Genomic DNA, 17,349 nt, shown 5'->3' on the forward strand with positions numbered 1-17,349 from the left:
GGGAAAAAGGAGCACCAAACAGAATTGCAAGAAAAATGTCCTGGAAACGTCAACTAATTAAGTGCATAAGCAACATGCCAAGCTAGATGTGGGGGAAAAAATGGGCAGAAAACATGGTTGGAAAGGTAGACTGGAGCTAGACAGAGCCTCAGATAATATGCTAAGAGGTTTGGGCTTTATGTTATAGGCCAAAAAAAAAAAAAAAGGAAGAAGAAGAAAAAGTAGAGGTTTATTAAGCTGGGAAGTGGTGTGACTAGATTTATGCCTTAGATAGCTTGCCCTTGCAGACAGCTCCAAAATTTGCATACAAAGGGTTAAATGTTGCTTTCTTCTAATAAAAGGCTGGATGGGAAAGCTCTGTTTGCAGAGAAACAACCCCATTACACTTAGAATGTATGTTTACATGGGATGACTGAATGGGAGTGGTGGTTTAATGGAGATTATGAAGAAGCTAAAGCCCTCTCTACCAAATAAATATCCATTTTACTCATTTGGCACCTACCATATATATGGTTAGATTTTGAGGGGAGGAAAGCAGCAATGATAAGGCAGGGGGTGGGTGAGGGTTTCAAAGAAAGGAAGAGAAGCTTCTAGCTTGGGCTACTGGATGGATAATGACTCCATTAATAAAATTGGAAAAGATAGGCAACCCAGATTTGGGGGCATATAATGAGCTTGGTTTTGGACATGCTAAATTAGAAGTGTTTGTAGGAGTTCCAGGTGGAGAAATCCAACTGGTTATAGAACTATGTTAAAAGAAAAACTTAAGACAAATTAAATTTAACAGAGTTTAATTGAGCAAAGAACAATTTGAGAATCGTGCAGCCTCCCCCTACCCCAACCAGAATGGGTTGAGAGTGACTCCAGGGTGCCACATGGTAGGATAATATTTATGGACAGAAAAAGGAAAGTGAGGTACAGAAACAACTGGATTGGTTACAGCTTGGCATTTGCCTTATTTGAACATGGTTTGAACAGTTGGCTGCCTGTGATTGGTGGAAACTCTGTGATTGGTACAAGGTTACCGTCTGTTTACACATGCAGTTAGATTACAGCTCACCGTGTATGCAGAAACCTTTAGGCTGAACTTAAAATGTGTAAGGAGGCAGCTTTAACTTAACAATTATTGATGTTAGAGATCAGAGGAAAGATTTGTTCTGGAGATAGAGACTGGGTGTTTTCAGCACCTGAGTACTAACCGAAACCGTGGGAAGGCAGGATGCCATCCAGGGAAAGGACAGACACCCAAATGAAACGGCATCGAGGACTGTCTGCAAAGGAGCTGTCATCCAGCGTGTCGACTCTGATCAATTGGCAGCGTCTGCTTGGAGCCCCCAAGGAAGATTCCAGGGCCGCAGTCAGGGCGCCAGGATGGATTCGCAGGTTGTTGAGTGTGTGGGGGTGGGGGGTGGGAGAGGCGCACCCCAGATTTAGGAGGCAGACGGAGAAAACGAGGCAGCGAGAGGCGACAGTGCGAAAGAACGACAAGAAAGCAGCACATCGGAAGGAAACGTCCACAGGGGCGAGTGCCTCGGGGAGATCACACGCAATTGCCGCGGAGAAAGGGACGCTGGAATTTGGGCATCTGCGATTCCACGGGGAGCTGCCTCGGCGCCGTAGCGGGGCAGAGCCGAGGGGGTGGAGGAGTAAAGGGAGGAGATGCGTGACCGGGGAGGGGGACGAGGCTCTCAAGAAAGTCCCGTGTCTTCCCTCACACCCTGCGGGTCTCCGCGGATGTCTCCGGCCCAGACTAACATTCCGGCGCGTCCGTGCTTTGCGTCGTCCCTCCCGCGCACGCCCGCACCGCCCCACCGCGCCCTGAAACTCAGCTGCCCTTTGATGGCCTAATGAAAGAAGGTGTGGATTTGCAAAGTTGGGAGACAAAGGCCCAAAGGGCATATACGTCCAAAAGGAAAAGGACGCACACGCACCCTCCCCCAACCAAGGGCTCTTTCGCTGAAAGAAATATTAACAGAAAAGGGTGACCAGGGACAGTTAAAGGGAAGTCAGAGCATGGCAGGCCCCTGCCCACCCTGCCACGTTCCCTCAAAGGACGGGGGGAGGGGGCGACCGTCTGGGTTCCGACAGAAAAGGTGAAAAGCAGCACATTTGAAGACAGCACTCCCGGTCCCAGATTTCGAATTAGAGCTGCCTTTGATTGCAAATGTTTAAACTTATACTAAAGGAAAATGGCCATCAAGGGGATTGCTTCTGGAGCCAGGCTCAGCGTGAAGTAATGGGACCGTTCCCTCATTAGAGTGAAATAGGGACGAAGCTGTGATTGGAAGCGGAACGACCCCGCGCCGCTGCAGGGCCCCAGCCTTGGCCATGTTTTACGCCGCACTGACCCCTAGAGGTGCTCCCTCTCATTCGCAGCGTGCTAGCACGGCCCAGGGGCAAAAACAGATAAACTAAGGGAAAAGGTTGCTCTGCTTTCTCACAGTCAAAAGGGGTGCGAATAGTAGGGAAAAGGAGGAAATGTGATCTCGCCGCCAAGTGCTATCAATTAAAACCGCCTTAATAGGAGCAAACCTTGTCAGTGAATTTCTCACGCCCCGAGCGCCGACAGTTAAGCTTGCGACAACATTAGTAAGACAGATTGGGAACAAGCGCTTGCATTTTAAACGTGCGTCTTGGATTCTCTGCACCATGTGCAAGCTGAGACCCTAGCCCAGCTGCCAACCCCCACCAGTCCCCTTCTGTTACAAGGAAGGTGACGGGAAGTTGTGGCCCTGTCTGAAGCCCGGGTCACCTGGATTGCCTTATCACTTGTCACTTTGCTTAATTCCTCACCCAGAGAAGGTTGAGTTCCCCGAGTGCCCATGTGCCACATTAAGTTGAAACACAGCATTGCATGGGCAAACAAGCTGCGTCATTGTTACGGGTGGGGGGAAATAGTGTGCATGTCTTGTTCTGACAAGAATCTTAATGACACTCTTCTGGCAATGAAAAGTTTGGTTGTTAACTCACAAGCCACCCAGGGATCTGCCCCAGGAGATGGGGAAGAAATCAGGCATATGGAACATTAGGGGAGCTGGGACCCCTAATCTGCAAGTGTGACCTTGGGGCAATTTTGAGGGCACATGTCCACGGTTGCAGTGAGGATTTAAGCCCTCTTAAGGACACACTGCCCAGAGCAATAAGAGATCCAACAGGAGCTGGGACACATATTCTAAAATTCAAATGATCCACAGTTGTGGTCAGAGAACCTACAGTGTCACAAAAAGGAAGAAAGGAAAAATGTAAGGGCTTTTGGAAACAATAGTTCAAAAACAATAACTTGATCACACTCTAAACATCAAGTATAGACTTTCTTTTTCTCTTTGAAGCAGCCCAGGTCTACCTAAGGAGCCCTGCCCTTCTAGGACAACATCTCTGGTTTTAAAGGGACTTCATTTGCATGTGGCCCAAAATTAGGGCTCAGGGTGACCTGATTGCAGCTGGGTGCACCCCGCTCCGTGACCGCCCTGGGGCGAGTGGGAGAAGCCACATGGTGTTCCTCATTCCCAGATTGTCTTTGTCTGAGCGTGCAAGAGTTCCAGTGAGACTCCTCATCGATTTTCCTCTGAGTAGTAACGGTCTCACCTACAAGACAGCTACCTTAAAGCTCCTTTCCTCCCAGGTGGTAATCGTTACCATCTCAAACAAGGCCAGCCTCTCTCCAGAGCACGCACCCGGGAAGAGGCTGAATTTATTGAAAATTGGTGAGCCTGAGAAATATAATCTCAGGTAAATCTCTTTATCTCTATGAGCCGTGGAAGAAGCATTTTAAAGCCTGTATATATGTGGGTGAATTTTTTTCTTTTAAAAAATGACTACCTACAAGGAGAGAGAGTTATTTCTAATCTAGGTATTTGATTTGACACCAAAAATAAAAACATGGAAAGTAATTGAACAACTCCTATCCTGGAGCTAAACCAGTTGCCTGTTTCATGAAAATTACAGCTGTGCTTTACATGCTGGCCCAAGCATTATTCATCTGGAATCTCAGGCCGTCTTTACTAATGATAATCTAATAATTGATTGGGCAGTGATCTGATTTAATGGGTGAGTTAGCTGAAATAATTGGATTGACAACTTCCATAGATGAGGAGTTCACTGACACACCATCTTTTGCCTATTAGGATGTCATGCATTTACTCCAATAGATTCAAAGAGCATCCTAATTATTCACAAAAATTTCCAATTTCCCACTGCAGTTGTCATTCAGAAAGTATGCCAAGAAATAAGCAAAAGAAATACACAAATATGTAAACATGTATTAAATGACTCACCTCACGGTTGGCAACCTTCAGTCTGAGGAGCTCCCATTTTCATTTACTTAAGGAATCTTGATACGGTCCTAAGGCATGTAGGACTAGTTATGCCTTAAAATATATCTCTTTTCCCCCCTCACATACATTGAGTTTTAAAAAGGTATCAGAACAAACACTGGTCCATGGTTACATCTGTAATTTCTGAAAAACTAGGAGAACACAAATCTTTCCAAATGACAGAAAGGTGCCATTTATACTTACTTTTCCTTTTCAGTTGTGTTTTGTCAATTAAGCGTCTTTTGCCCAAGGGAATAAGGCACTTCTTGTTCTCCAGGGAGTTGGAAGGAGAAAGCAAGCAGAGATAAGGCAGCCACTAGGGGCCTAAAAGAGAAGGGCTGCCTCCCTAACTCCTGTTCCCACCCCAGCCCAAGGCAAACGTTAACATCTCCTTTAAGTTAATCTTTTTACCTGGAAATGACAAAGTGTTCTGTTTAAAGAAGCCCATTGACAATACTATTGTTCTTTTCAAAGCCTAGGGAAAAGTAAAAACTTTCTTGAGAATGCTTTTTTTCCCCCTTTCAGCATACACTGCAAGGGCTTTTATAGAACTGTCAAATTCCTTCCCAACGTAAATTTGGGGCAACAGTGTAAGTTATGTCAACAATTGTAAAAAGCCTTGATTCTACAGGTGAAAACAATATGGTTTGGCGTCCTCCCGCTTAACGTGATGAGGAAGGAGAGTCAGCTGAGGGGAGCAGGTGGTACTTTTGAGGCAGGCTACCCGGATTTGAATCCTGGCTCCACTGTATGCTAACTCTGACCTGAGTTACTCACCCTTTGTGTGCCTCAGTTTCCTTATCTGTAAATATTATCTCCCTCAGAGAGAGAGTCCCTGTGAGGATGAAATCTTTTAAGTGATGCACTTAAAACTGTCTGGCACATTGGCAGGGCTGTACAATGCTGTGTGCGTCTTTGTGGAATACCAAGACAAAAGTTAGAGTGCTCGTTACTTACAGGAAAGGTATTGTGATGTGAACAAGAAGAAAACCCTTTATGTCGCCAGGAGATCCTAAAGTTTTTTTTTTTTTTTTGGCCTGACAAACTTTTTAAGAGTCTGATGGAAAAGTGGAAAAGTATTCACAATGTATAAAGTAAGAACTTTTGGCATAGTTCATCATTGTTTTTTATGTAATATTTGTAAATTTAAAAAAGCATAAGAAAAGAATAAAACACTATGAATAGGTGAAAAAAAAAAAAGATTCGGCATACAATTTCGGCATGTTTATGGACCTTCCCAAGCAGTCCATGGGCTCCAGATGAGAAGGCTTACGTTAAACTGAAATCACGTGTACATGATTTCAGCGAAAATACACTGACACAATGAATGTTCATATAAATTACAACAAATGTCAACATCTAAGATATGGTATCAAGTATTTATGGTGTTAAGGGCAGAATTGTGTCTCCCCCTCAAAAAAATTCATACGTTGACTTTCTAACCCCCAGTACCTCAGACTGTGACTATACTTGAAGATGGGATCTTTACAGAGATAATTAAGAGAAAATGAGGTCATTGGGGAGGGTCCTAATACGACTGGTGTCCTTATAAGAAGAGGAAATTTGGACACAGGGAGCAACAGAGGGAAGACCGTGTTAGGCATAGGAAGCAGACAGCCGTCTGCAATCCAAGAAGAGAGGCCTCAGAAGGAACCAACCCTGCTGACACCTTGATCTTGGACTTCCAGCCTCCAGAACTATGAGAAAATTAATTTCTGTTGCTTAAGCTCCCCAGTCTGTCATACTTTCTTAGGCAGCCCTAGCAGATCACTACACAGGGTAATAGAAGCAGTGGGATCAAAGAAGTGCACTGCACCAAAGAGTTGAAAGAGTAGCAAAAATGAGGAAGAACTCGTTTTTGAGTTGCAAAAGAATGCAAGCTTCTTTTTTACATTTTTCCTCATCATTCTCTGTTTTATATATATCTATCTATATTTATATTTTAAACATATATATTTTTTCTATTGCAAGCCATATTTTCTCACCTTTCTCATTTTTCTCATTCCCAATTCTCCTGCTCCTCTCAAAGTATAAGTTCCTTTATACTTTAATGTGTAGATATTGAAAAAAGGTAAAGAAAAACTGTGAATTCTACTGAAATTATGTTATTATGAATTCTATTGAGACCTTGTTTTAAGATACTATATCCTTTGAAATTTCTAAAATATTACAGTGTGATACTATATAAAAGTGTCCCAGTGAGCCACCAATAAATGCAAAGCTTTTCCTATCCAGATAAATTCAATTAGGTAGTAAGAGGAAAAGAATTCGTAGGCAAGTACTCACAAGCATGAATGACATAGATGTATGTATGTATGTTTGGGGGAAAACTGTGACTGTCCTTTATCAAAAACACTAGTTGGGTTTGGCCAGAAAGCAGAGGTTGTATCTCCACGTGCGATACTTACACCACACATCGGACATGGTGTTTGCACAATCCGATTATGTCCCCTATATACTTGAGGACAATGGTGGGGCTGTTCCTTCAGACAGACGGGGCATGAATGTTACACCAAATACGGCCTCAAGGAAAATAATTGCTCAATTCCATGAGCCAACCCGGATCGTCTTCCCTCTTGTAAAACTGAGTTTGAAATGAGGCTGTGCACGCTATGATGCTAACTGATGACAGAAAAGAAAGATGTGAGAACAGGAGAGGGAAGAAGCAGGGAGAACAGCCCCATCATAGAAACGCTTCCCTTTTATCCAGCCTGGGCAGTATTGACACTCCAGCTCTGGAAAAGAGAATCAGGACAAAACGTCTGAGAGAGTGTGGCAAACGTGAATAGAACCTTGGAACAGTTATTTTAGAAATTTAGCAGTGATTTTTTAACGTCTGGTTCATGGAACACATTTCATTTTAAGTATTTCGGGGACGTTGATGAATGAGCTCGCAATTCTCATCTTAAATTTCTTGAATAAAAACAATTCAGCAGCTAGCTTGCATACATTTTTTATATTATTTTTAGAAGGAATGTAGCATTCAGGAAAGATATTAAATTGATGACTTATTCCTGAGAGTACAGAACGTTTCTCATTTACCCTGCCTGGGTCATTACCTCAACTTGGCCCATCGGAACCTGAACTATCTCGACAGCTAGGAAAAAATGAAGGCAATGAGGCTGCCTCTGCAACCAAAAGCTAGAAAAAGTGAAGCATTAAAGAAATAAAACAGGCCATTTAGGCAAAGATGCAAAATGCTGAAGAAGCAACATTTTCTAAGTTATCTAAATGTGGCTTTTTTCACCATAAATCTATTGTGCCTATTTTTTCTTTTTCAACCTTTGACACAAGCTGTTTCTTTACATTTTTCCTTATCATTCTCAGTTTTAAATATATGTATGTTCTATCCGAAGCCACATTTTCTCACCTTTCTCATTCTTTTCTCATTCCCAGTTCTCCTGCTCCTCTCAAACCCTCTATTTTCCACATGTTAGAGGTTATGTTATTTCTCTCAGTTCTGGGATTTTTACAAGAATATTGACCAAGGATCACTTCAAGGATCACTTGAAGTCAGGAGTTCAAGACCAGCCTGAGCAAGAGCGAGACCCCATCTCTAACAAAAAAATAAAAAAATAAATACTAGAATAACCAAAGAAATCCTGACCTCTAAAGATGAAAGTCACCACAACAAGAAAAATATCAGTCAAAAATACTAGGGAAATGTGAAAATGAACACAAGGATTAAGATATAGCTCCGTAAGAATATAATTAAGATTGTACTACATTGTTTTCTTTTCCTCTTTAGCCCCATAAAGATTGTGATTACCATGCAAACAGTATTCCCATATCATGTCGGGTTAGGCCAGAGAGGACAAAGATGATGTCTAACTCATTCTCTAACACAACTATTTTTTTTTATTTTTAGAATTACAGTAAAATATACATAATATAAAATTCCCCATTTTAATCATTTTTAAGCATACAGTTCAGTGACATCAAGTACATTTGCATTGTTATGCTACCATCACCATGGTTCATTCCAGAACTTTTTCATCTTCCCCACCAGAAATTTTGTACTCATGAAACACTGACCTCTAATATCCCTTCCCTCAATCCCCTGGCAACCACCATACTACTTTCTGTCTCTAAGAATTTGACTATTTTAGATATCTCAAAAAAAGTGCGGTTGTACAGCATCTGTCCTTTTGTGACTGGCTTTATTTCACCTAACGCAACTTTTACAGTACCATTTGAAAGTTAGCAATCCGTGTTCTCTGATGACTCATGCTTGCCATTCATTCAAAAATATCTAGTTCCCTCTATGCCAAGAACTGTGGGGAATAAAAATACATTCCTTGTCACTGTAATCTGGTTATGAAGACGAGACGAAGAGATAGTTGGTTAGAGCAAGACTGCATGGAATAGCACCCCCGAGTGAGTATATTCCACCACCAGAATGTAGGATAGATACACACAACTGATGTCATGGACAGGGGAGGTGAGGAAGGATCAAAGTTGACCTGAGTAAGTGTGAAGTGACTCATGGAGACAGGACCTTACAGAATCAGTTAGGTTTCAGTGAAACCGAAGGGGAAAGAATCTGATACAAGAACAAGAGCAAAACTAATACGAATGGAAGGGCAAGAACACAAATGGGGTTTGCCTCCTCCTACAAACCCATCTCTCTCTGCCCTGCTATTTTCTTTTTTAGATTTTTTTAATTAACACAAGACACTGCACATAAGTACAGGGTGCATATGAGTATTTGTTACATGCACAGAATGTGTAATGATACAGTCAGGGTATTTGGGGTATCCATTACCTTGAGTATTTATCATTTCTATGTGTCAGAAACACTTCAAGTCCTCTCTTCTAGCTACTTGAAAATATACAATACATTATTGCTAACTATAGTTGCCCTACTCTGCTATCAAATATTGGGGCTTATTTGTTCTATCTAAAAATGTTAAGAGATATATGTTTATACCCACTAACCAACTTCTCTCTATCCCCTACCTGCCATCTCACCCACACACACCTCCCAGCTTCTGGTATCTATCATTCTCTTCTCTATCTCCACAAGGTCAGTTTTTTAGCTCCCACATAGGAGTGAGAACATGCAACATCTGTCTTCCTGTGCCTGGCTTGTTTCATGCAGCATAATCTCCTCCAGTTCCATCCATGTTGCTGCAAATAACATGATTTCATTCTTTTTTATGGTCAAATAGTGTTCCATTGTGTATATGCAACACATTTTCTTACCCACTCATCTGTCCATGGACACTTAGGTTGATTGCATATCTTTTTTTATTATTTCAAAGTATTAAGGGGGTACAAATGTTTTTGGTTACATGGATCACTTTTGTAATTCTTGAGTCACGGCTGTGTGTCCATCACCCAAATAGTGTTCACTGTATCCATTAGGTAGGTTTTTGCCCCATCCCTCCTCCTCCTTCCCTCCTGCTTGATTTCCACTGAGTTTTACATCCTTCTGTACGCATGTGTGTTCTTCATTTAGTTCTAGCTTAATATTAAGTACATGTGGTGTTTGTTTTTCCATCCTTTGATACTTCACTTAGGAGAATGGTCTCCAGTTCCATCCAAATTGTTGCAAAAGGCATTAATCCATCCTTTTTTATGGCTGAGTAGTACTCCATGGTATACACATACCACATTTTGTTAATCCACTTATAAATTGATGGGCACTTGGGTTGATTCCACATCTTTGCAATTGTGAATGGTGCTGAAATAAACATTCCAAAGCAGGTGGCTTTTTCATAAAATGATTCTTTTTCCTTTGGGTAGATACCCAGTGGTGGGATTGCTGGATCAAATGGTAGGTATACTTTTAGTTTTTTGAGGAATCTCCGTACTGTTTTCCATAGAGGTTGTACTAATTTGCAGTCCCACCAACAGTGTATAAGCTTTCCATAACAACATCTCTTGTTTTTGGACTTTTTAATAAAAGCCATTCTAACAAGGATAAGGTGATATCTCATTGTGGTTTTAATTTGCATTTTCCTGATGATTAGTGACATTGAGCATTTTTTCACATGTTTATTGGCCATTTGTCTATCTTTTGAAAAGCTTCTGTTCATGCTTTTTGCCCACTATTTAATGGGGTTGTTTGGTTTTTTTCTTGCTGATTTGCTTGAGTTCTTAGTAGATTCTGGATATAGCCCTTTATCGGATGTATAGCTTGTGAATATTTTCTCCCCTTCTCTCGGTGGTTGATTTGCTCTGTTGATTATTTCCTTAGTTGTGCAGAAGCTTTTTGTTTAATCAAATCCCATTTATTTATTTTTGTTGTTGCTGTTATTGCCATTGGGGTTTTAGTCATAAATTCTTTGCCTAGGCCAATATCTAGAAAAGTTTTTTCTACATTTTCCTCTAGAATTCTTACGGTTTCATGCCTTATATTTAAGTATTTTATACATCTTGAATAAATTTTTGTGAGTTTCCATATCTTTGCTATTGTGAATAGAGCTGCAATAAACATGCAAGTGCAGGTGTCCCTCTGATACACAGATTTCTCTTTCTTTGAATAAATATCCAGCAGTGGGATTGCTGGGAGATGCCACAGAGGGCTGGTCTCTGCGGATGACATCACACTTGCCTTCCTGCATCCTGTTGGGTTCCCTGCATGGCTGGTCTCTGGGTGTTTAACCAGCATTTGGTTGGAACACTGCCCACACCTCTTCAAATAGTCCTTTCATCGAGTCCCTTCATTGAGTAACTTTTAGTTAAGCCCTTTGAGGATGGCATCAATTTCCTGCCAGCCCCTAACTGTTATGCTGGGATATGTGTTGCCTTTGGAGACTAATTTGTATTTTCATGATTGTATCCAGCACAATCCTGAGCATATATTAAGGTGACTTAATGCAGCTCTCTAAAGCAAAAAAATAGAATGGTTGAAAAGAGCAATTGCCTCATACGTGTATTTGATTTATATTGAGTTTGGAACTTCATTATATGTTAATATAAGATATGAGGCTACTCTTTTGTTTGATCCTCTCAACGATAAACCAATCTTTTAGGATATATTAAGGTAATTGAGGGGTTTTATTTTGTTTTGTTTCTCGTGGCCCAGACTAGAGTGCAGTGGTGTAGTCATAGCTCACTGCAGCCTCCAACTCCTGGCCTCAAGTGATCCTCCCACCTTAGCCTCCCAAAGTGCTGGGATTACAGGTGTGTGCCACCATATCCGGCCTGAGTTTTGATATCAAAACAGAATGGAGTATTGTACTTCAACAGGTAAAAGAATAACAATGGATAAACAAACATTCACAGCAATAAAATAATGAACTTATGATACATGAATTATTCTCAAGTGCATTGTGCTAAGTGAAAGAAGCCAGACCCATAATGCCACATATTGCATGGTTCTTTATATGACATTCTGAAAAAGATAAAACTATAAGAACAGAGAACAGGTCAGTGGGTGACAGCAGAACAGGGTAAGGGAAGGGGTTGACTACAAAGGAATATAACAAGGGAATTTTAGGAGGTGATAAAACAATTCTGTATAGTTATGGTAGTAGATATATAACTCTGTGCATTTGTTGACACTCAAAGAACTGCATGTCAAAAAGACTAAATTTGAATGTATATAATTAAAAAAATAAATACATGAATTGTTTTAAAAAAATAAAACAAGAGTGGCATGTAGCCCTTCAGGCATACAGGAGTACTTTAGAATTCTCTACCTACCCCCCACCCCCCTTCACCTCTGGAGATTGACATTTACCTGAAAGACAAAATAAAATGCTCAAATATCTCCATATGGCCTTAAAAAATTTCTTTCTGCAAACCAGAGTTTTGGCACTGTTGACATTTGTAAGGCCTGGCCTGTGCATTGTAGGACTTTTAGCAGCATCCCTGGCCTCTCTGCCCCGGATACCAGTAGCAAACTGCGCTCTTATCCCCACATTGTGACAACCAAAAATGTTTTGATATTGCCATATGTCTGGGGGGAGGATGTGAAAATTTCCCTAGATTGAGAATCACTGTTTCATACTAATTTTTAGAATTATTTTATAAAACTGTATATGCCAAACTATCTATGGTATACTTTAGAGGGGGTTTAGAGAGTTTTCCAGGATAATTTTGACTGGATGGATGGAAACAAAGAGAAAGAGAAAGTTTTTTCACTTTATATGATGATTTTGCAACCGTAGGACTCCCCACATATGATTGTATAGTAGAAATAATATATGTCAAGACTTGTTCTCCTGTCCTATAGCCTCACTGAATTGGTTTATCCCTTTTATTAGAATCATAAGATTAGAACCAAGATAGTTCTAATATGATATAGGTAAAAGGATGGATAACAAGGTCTAAAAATATTAAATTAAAGATAGGAAAGACCTATGGCTTTGTAATTGCTGCAATAATTATTATTGCTGAAGTTTAATGGAGATCATTGCTTTTTCTTTCCAGGAGGTAAAGTGTTTGCAAGATTACTCAGTCTATGTCCTTGTTGTTTATTCTTAAACCATTTATTTGCTCCAGATTAAGAAAAAAGAAAGCAATTATGTTTAATTATCTTATATAATTTGTGAAGAAAGAGCAATAGAGAGATGCTCTTGCTTATTTTATGGGATGATTGCAAGGAAGTATTCCTGCACAGCAAAAAGAAGAGTTGAAAAATAAAGCTTTAGTGGAATGTCATTAAATTCTAATTGCTCTTAAAGTATACTCATTCTAGAATATCTAAATATTAATTTGATTATCAAGGGATCTTTGCCAAGGGCCCTAGTAGTAACCAAGTTAGTATCTGCTACCAAAATACTTATCCCAAAGTGTGTAGTAAGGAATTTGGCCTTGCCCAAAGAGAACACTGGTCTTTGCCCTCAGTGTCTGGGGGCATTCTAGGTCATATCTGACAAGAGTGTCTTTTTTATAGGGTGCAACATGGTCACACTGAATCTTAGGGTGGGATCAATCACATTCGATAGGGTGTATCAGGGTGGGGCATGGCCACTACAGAAACCATATGACTCAGGGTGGGGGTTTTGGATATCGTATTATCCGTCCACCTGGAAATTGAGTTCAACTACATGAAAAATCGATCAATTGATCATGCCTATAAGTGAAATCCCAGTAAAAACTCTGAACATCAAAGCTCAGATGAGCTTCCCTGGGTGGCAATACCCTGTGCCTATCACACAAAAATGCTAGGAAGATAGTACGTCCTCACTCAACAGGAAGAAGATTGCAGAGGCTTTGAGTTTGGAACCCTCCTAGACTCCTTGTGTGTCTATTTGGCTGACATTAACTTATACTCTTTCCCCGTAATAAACTTTAACCATGAATACGATGGCTTGTAGTGAGTGCTGTGGGTACTTCTAGCAAACTACCAAACTTGAGGGAGTTTTGGGAATCCCCTAAACTTGCAGTTGGTATCAGACATGAGAGTGGTTTTGTAGAAAGGACTGTGCTCTCAAACTTTGCAGTTGGCTAATGTCAGGTACTAAATTGATGAACTCATCCCCAAATTCATTCTTTTTAAAAGCCGTCATTTACATCCTGGAGGAACTTAAAACTTAGTTAAGATGAGAAATATTTCAGGAACAGGCAATATGTAGTCATATACAGTGTGTTAAGCAGAGTGATGCTACCAAGAAAAGACAGACTGGAGGAAGGAGTGCATTTAACAAGATTTTAGGAAAGAAATGTGATTCTCTTCGGCTTAAAGAAAATATAGGATCTGGACTTATTGTGAGAAAAACAAGCTAATTCTGCAAAGGAACCAGTAAAACTGAAAGCGCAAAGGTAGGGGAAAGCATGACACAAAAGAATAGTAGGCAGTTTGAGACAGAAGATGGAAGCAGGTATTGTGGTTGACCCGCCCCCAACAGCCATAGCTGCCTTATATGATCAATCTAAGCCGTCTGGGGTCATTCCAACCCCCTTTCTCAGTGAGTGGTTTAGGAATGGGCACGTTACCCAATTCTAGCCAATGAGGTGCAAGGGAAAGTGTTGGGGGCTTCTAAAAACCAGACATAGGGAAAAAAAAAAACAGTCTATTGTCTTCCTCTGGCTGTTGTTGTGCCTGGAAGTGTCACCTGCATCCACCTGCTACTAAGCTCAGGATGAAGCTAACTCATGGAGGAGAGGGCCTGGCTGGAGGATTACACAGAAGCAAAGCTGGAGCCCTGAAGTTTTATACTAAGGATCTGTCCTAGCCTAGGATTGTCTTTTAGATACATTTAATATAAATGTCCTTATTCCTTAAATCATTCGAGACTGGTTTTCTGTTACTTGTAGCTAACAGTGTTGGCAGGCAGAATGCCCCTTTGCCAAAAAATACCTATACCCTAATTCCCAGGAACTGTCATTATAGTAGGTCACATGGCCAAAAGTGACTTTGCAGATGCAATTAAGGTTCCAGACCTGAAAATAGAAAGATTATCCTGGATCATCTAGGTCAACTCAACCTAATCAAATGAGCTCTTAAGAGCAGAGAACTTTCTCTGGCTGGAGTCAAAGACATGAGGCAGGAGGGGAGGTGAGACAGATAAGAAGCATGACAAAGAGGCTCACGAGCCAGGGAGAGTGGGAAGCTTCTAGAAGTTCAGAACAAGCCCCGGCCATCAGTCAGCAAGGAAACATGGGCCTCAGTCCCACAACTGCATATACCCGAATTCTGTAGTAAGCTGAATGCACTTGGAAGCAGATCCTCTCACAGAGCCTCCAAATAAAATCTCAGGCTAGCCAGACCCTACATTTCAACACTGCAAGACACTAAGCAGAGAACAAGCTTAGCTGCACTGTACCAGGACCCACAGAAACTGTGAGATAATAAATGGATGCAGTTTGAAGTTACTAAATTTGTAGTCATTTGCTATAGCAGCAATAGAAAACTAATACATAGTCTCTCAACTGATTAAGGATTTTCACTAGAGTATTCACAGGTGAGGTGTGCAGACCAAGGGCCAGAATGTCACTTGAGGAACCTAGAACATGAGGATCTAAAGGACATACGAGAAAGATCTGGTGGCAGTATTCAAAATGGAATGGAGGCTGGAAAACTAGGGACAGGGAGATCAGAGAGAAATCACTGCAGCAACCCAGGCAGGAGTTAGCAAAAGTCTGCACGTGAGTAGTAGCACATGAAACCATGACAACGAGAAAGGAAATTGACAGAGCTTCTGGTGACTAACTGAGTATTAGTATTAAAGCTGAGTCTAAAGTTTGGGTATGTACTAGTTAGCATTAGCTTCAAAAAAAATTTTTTTTAAATTAAGGACATGTGTTCATGTATTTTTTATTTAACAAACAGCCCAGAAGGAAGTATTTTTGGAATTAGTCCAAGATTTTAACAATGTCATTGAGAACCTGAGCTCATGCTGGCTTTCCGATCACCATCCTTACAGCGTTAGGTTTCCATCCTCTTGTTTCAAGGTCACACAATGGCTGCTGCAGATCCAAGCGTCAGGTCTTAACTGGGGGCAGAAGGCTGACTCCAGTACATCTGTGAGTGGCTATTGGGTTAGCCACCCTTCTGTGTCAGCCACGTGTCAGATGGTTAAATAAGAAAATGGACAAGAGGTTTTGCTTTTTATTTGAGGATATGAGCTAAGTTGAGTTTTAGACATTAGAATAAACAAGAGAGTACTATGTAGACATGATTGTGAGAGTATAAATTCCTTCATTTTTTCATTTATTTCTTCCCCAAATCCCTCTGAGATATTCTATTAGTGAGAAATCTCCCTGAGTACTTTGAATTATCTCCATTCTTTTATCTCTCACCCAAATTTCCTCTTTCCTCTCCACTGATATATAAGAATATGGCAATAGAACCTATGGGATTTCATTTAAAAAAAAAATCAGAAGAAAAAAGATTGTGGCAATTCCCTGAATAAATGTAAAGTTCCAGGAAAGTCAAGTGTTTTTGACTCACTGAGTAATAATGCATCCTTCCCCCCAGCCCCCAGTGTTAAGTGTTTTCAGTATTAGGTGACTAATTCATCTCTTCTTCACAGCAGCTTCTGATAAAAGCCACAGTGGTTTTTTAAAATAACAGTCATAGCTGTAAGACTGTAGTTTTCTTACTTATAACACTATACTAAGTTAAGTGACTCTGCATTTTGGGGGAGACAGAGGACAGAAAGACAAAGGTTTAAAACAAGGCGTTCATTCCCATCACAAATAGTAGTACGTTCTACCTAATGTTGCTGTTTGTGTCCTTCTCTTCAAATTTCCAAATGTTTCTATTTGCACACAAGCAGCTACTGTTGGGTCTAAAGTCTTTGTAGAACTCATGCTGTGTCCAACAAGCATATTCTTGCTTGTGATCAACCTCCCCAACATACACACACGATTAACTCCTCACTTTGGTTTTTTCTCAGTCCAAGGAGTATCCATCCAGTCAGCAAAAATCCAGTTAACTTCCCTAAAAGCATATTCCAATCCATAAAAATTTACCAGGACTTTTTTTTTTTGAGGGAAGACATTACTACCATTTGTGAAATATGTTACGACATGCGGGGCTCTGTGTTATGTATTTTTTTTAATGAACATTAATGCCTTAAGTCAAAACGGAAAATCAGTTCGAGACTACCCAAGTATCTCCCCCCAAAAAAAGAAAAAAAGGGAAATTAAGCTATAGATGATCTGAATTTGCATGTGCCAGCCATTAAGCCTCATGAATGGAGCAAAATCACTAGACCAGCCCTCAGTGGCTCATTCTTTTCTCATAAATATGTTTTATTGAAAATTTTACAGAAGCTATGCGTACTACTCCAGGGGAAAGGCATATAGTCACAAAATTTTGTATACAATATCAAGAGGTTGGCAGGCTTCTTGATTCCAGGGGTATATAGACTCCAGGTGAAGAGTACCACACTGGTGCAGTGGTCTCAAAACTCTTTTAATGAAAATCCTTCGAAAAACAAAAACATATGTCCCAAATTTATGGATACTTATGTATAAATTATGTACGTGTACTACTCTCCTAATACATTAGTTGTATAAGGAAATATTCAAAAGTTAAAACTACAAAAGAGTGAGATAAGAACAAATATCAAAAATATTTAAAAATATTAATTGAAAATATTTAAAAATATCCCCCCACCCCTGTGAATGGTTT

Source organism: Propithecus coquereli, unplaced genomic scaffold, assembly GCF_000956105.1.
Source record: "Propithecus coquereli isolate 6110/MARCELLA unplaced genomic scaffold, Pcoq_1.0 Scaffold37, whole genome shotgun sequence".
Classification (NCBI taxonomy): domain Eukaryota; kingdom Metazoa; phylum Chordata; class Mammalia; order Primates; family Indriidae; genus Propithecus; species Propithecus coquereli.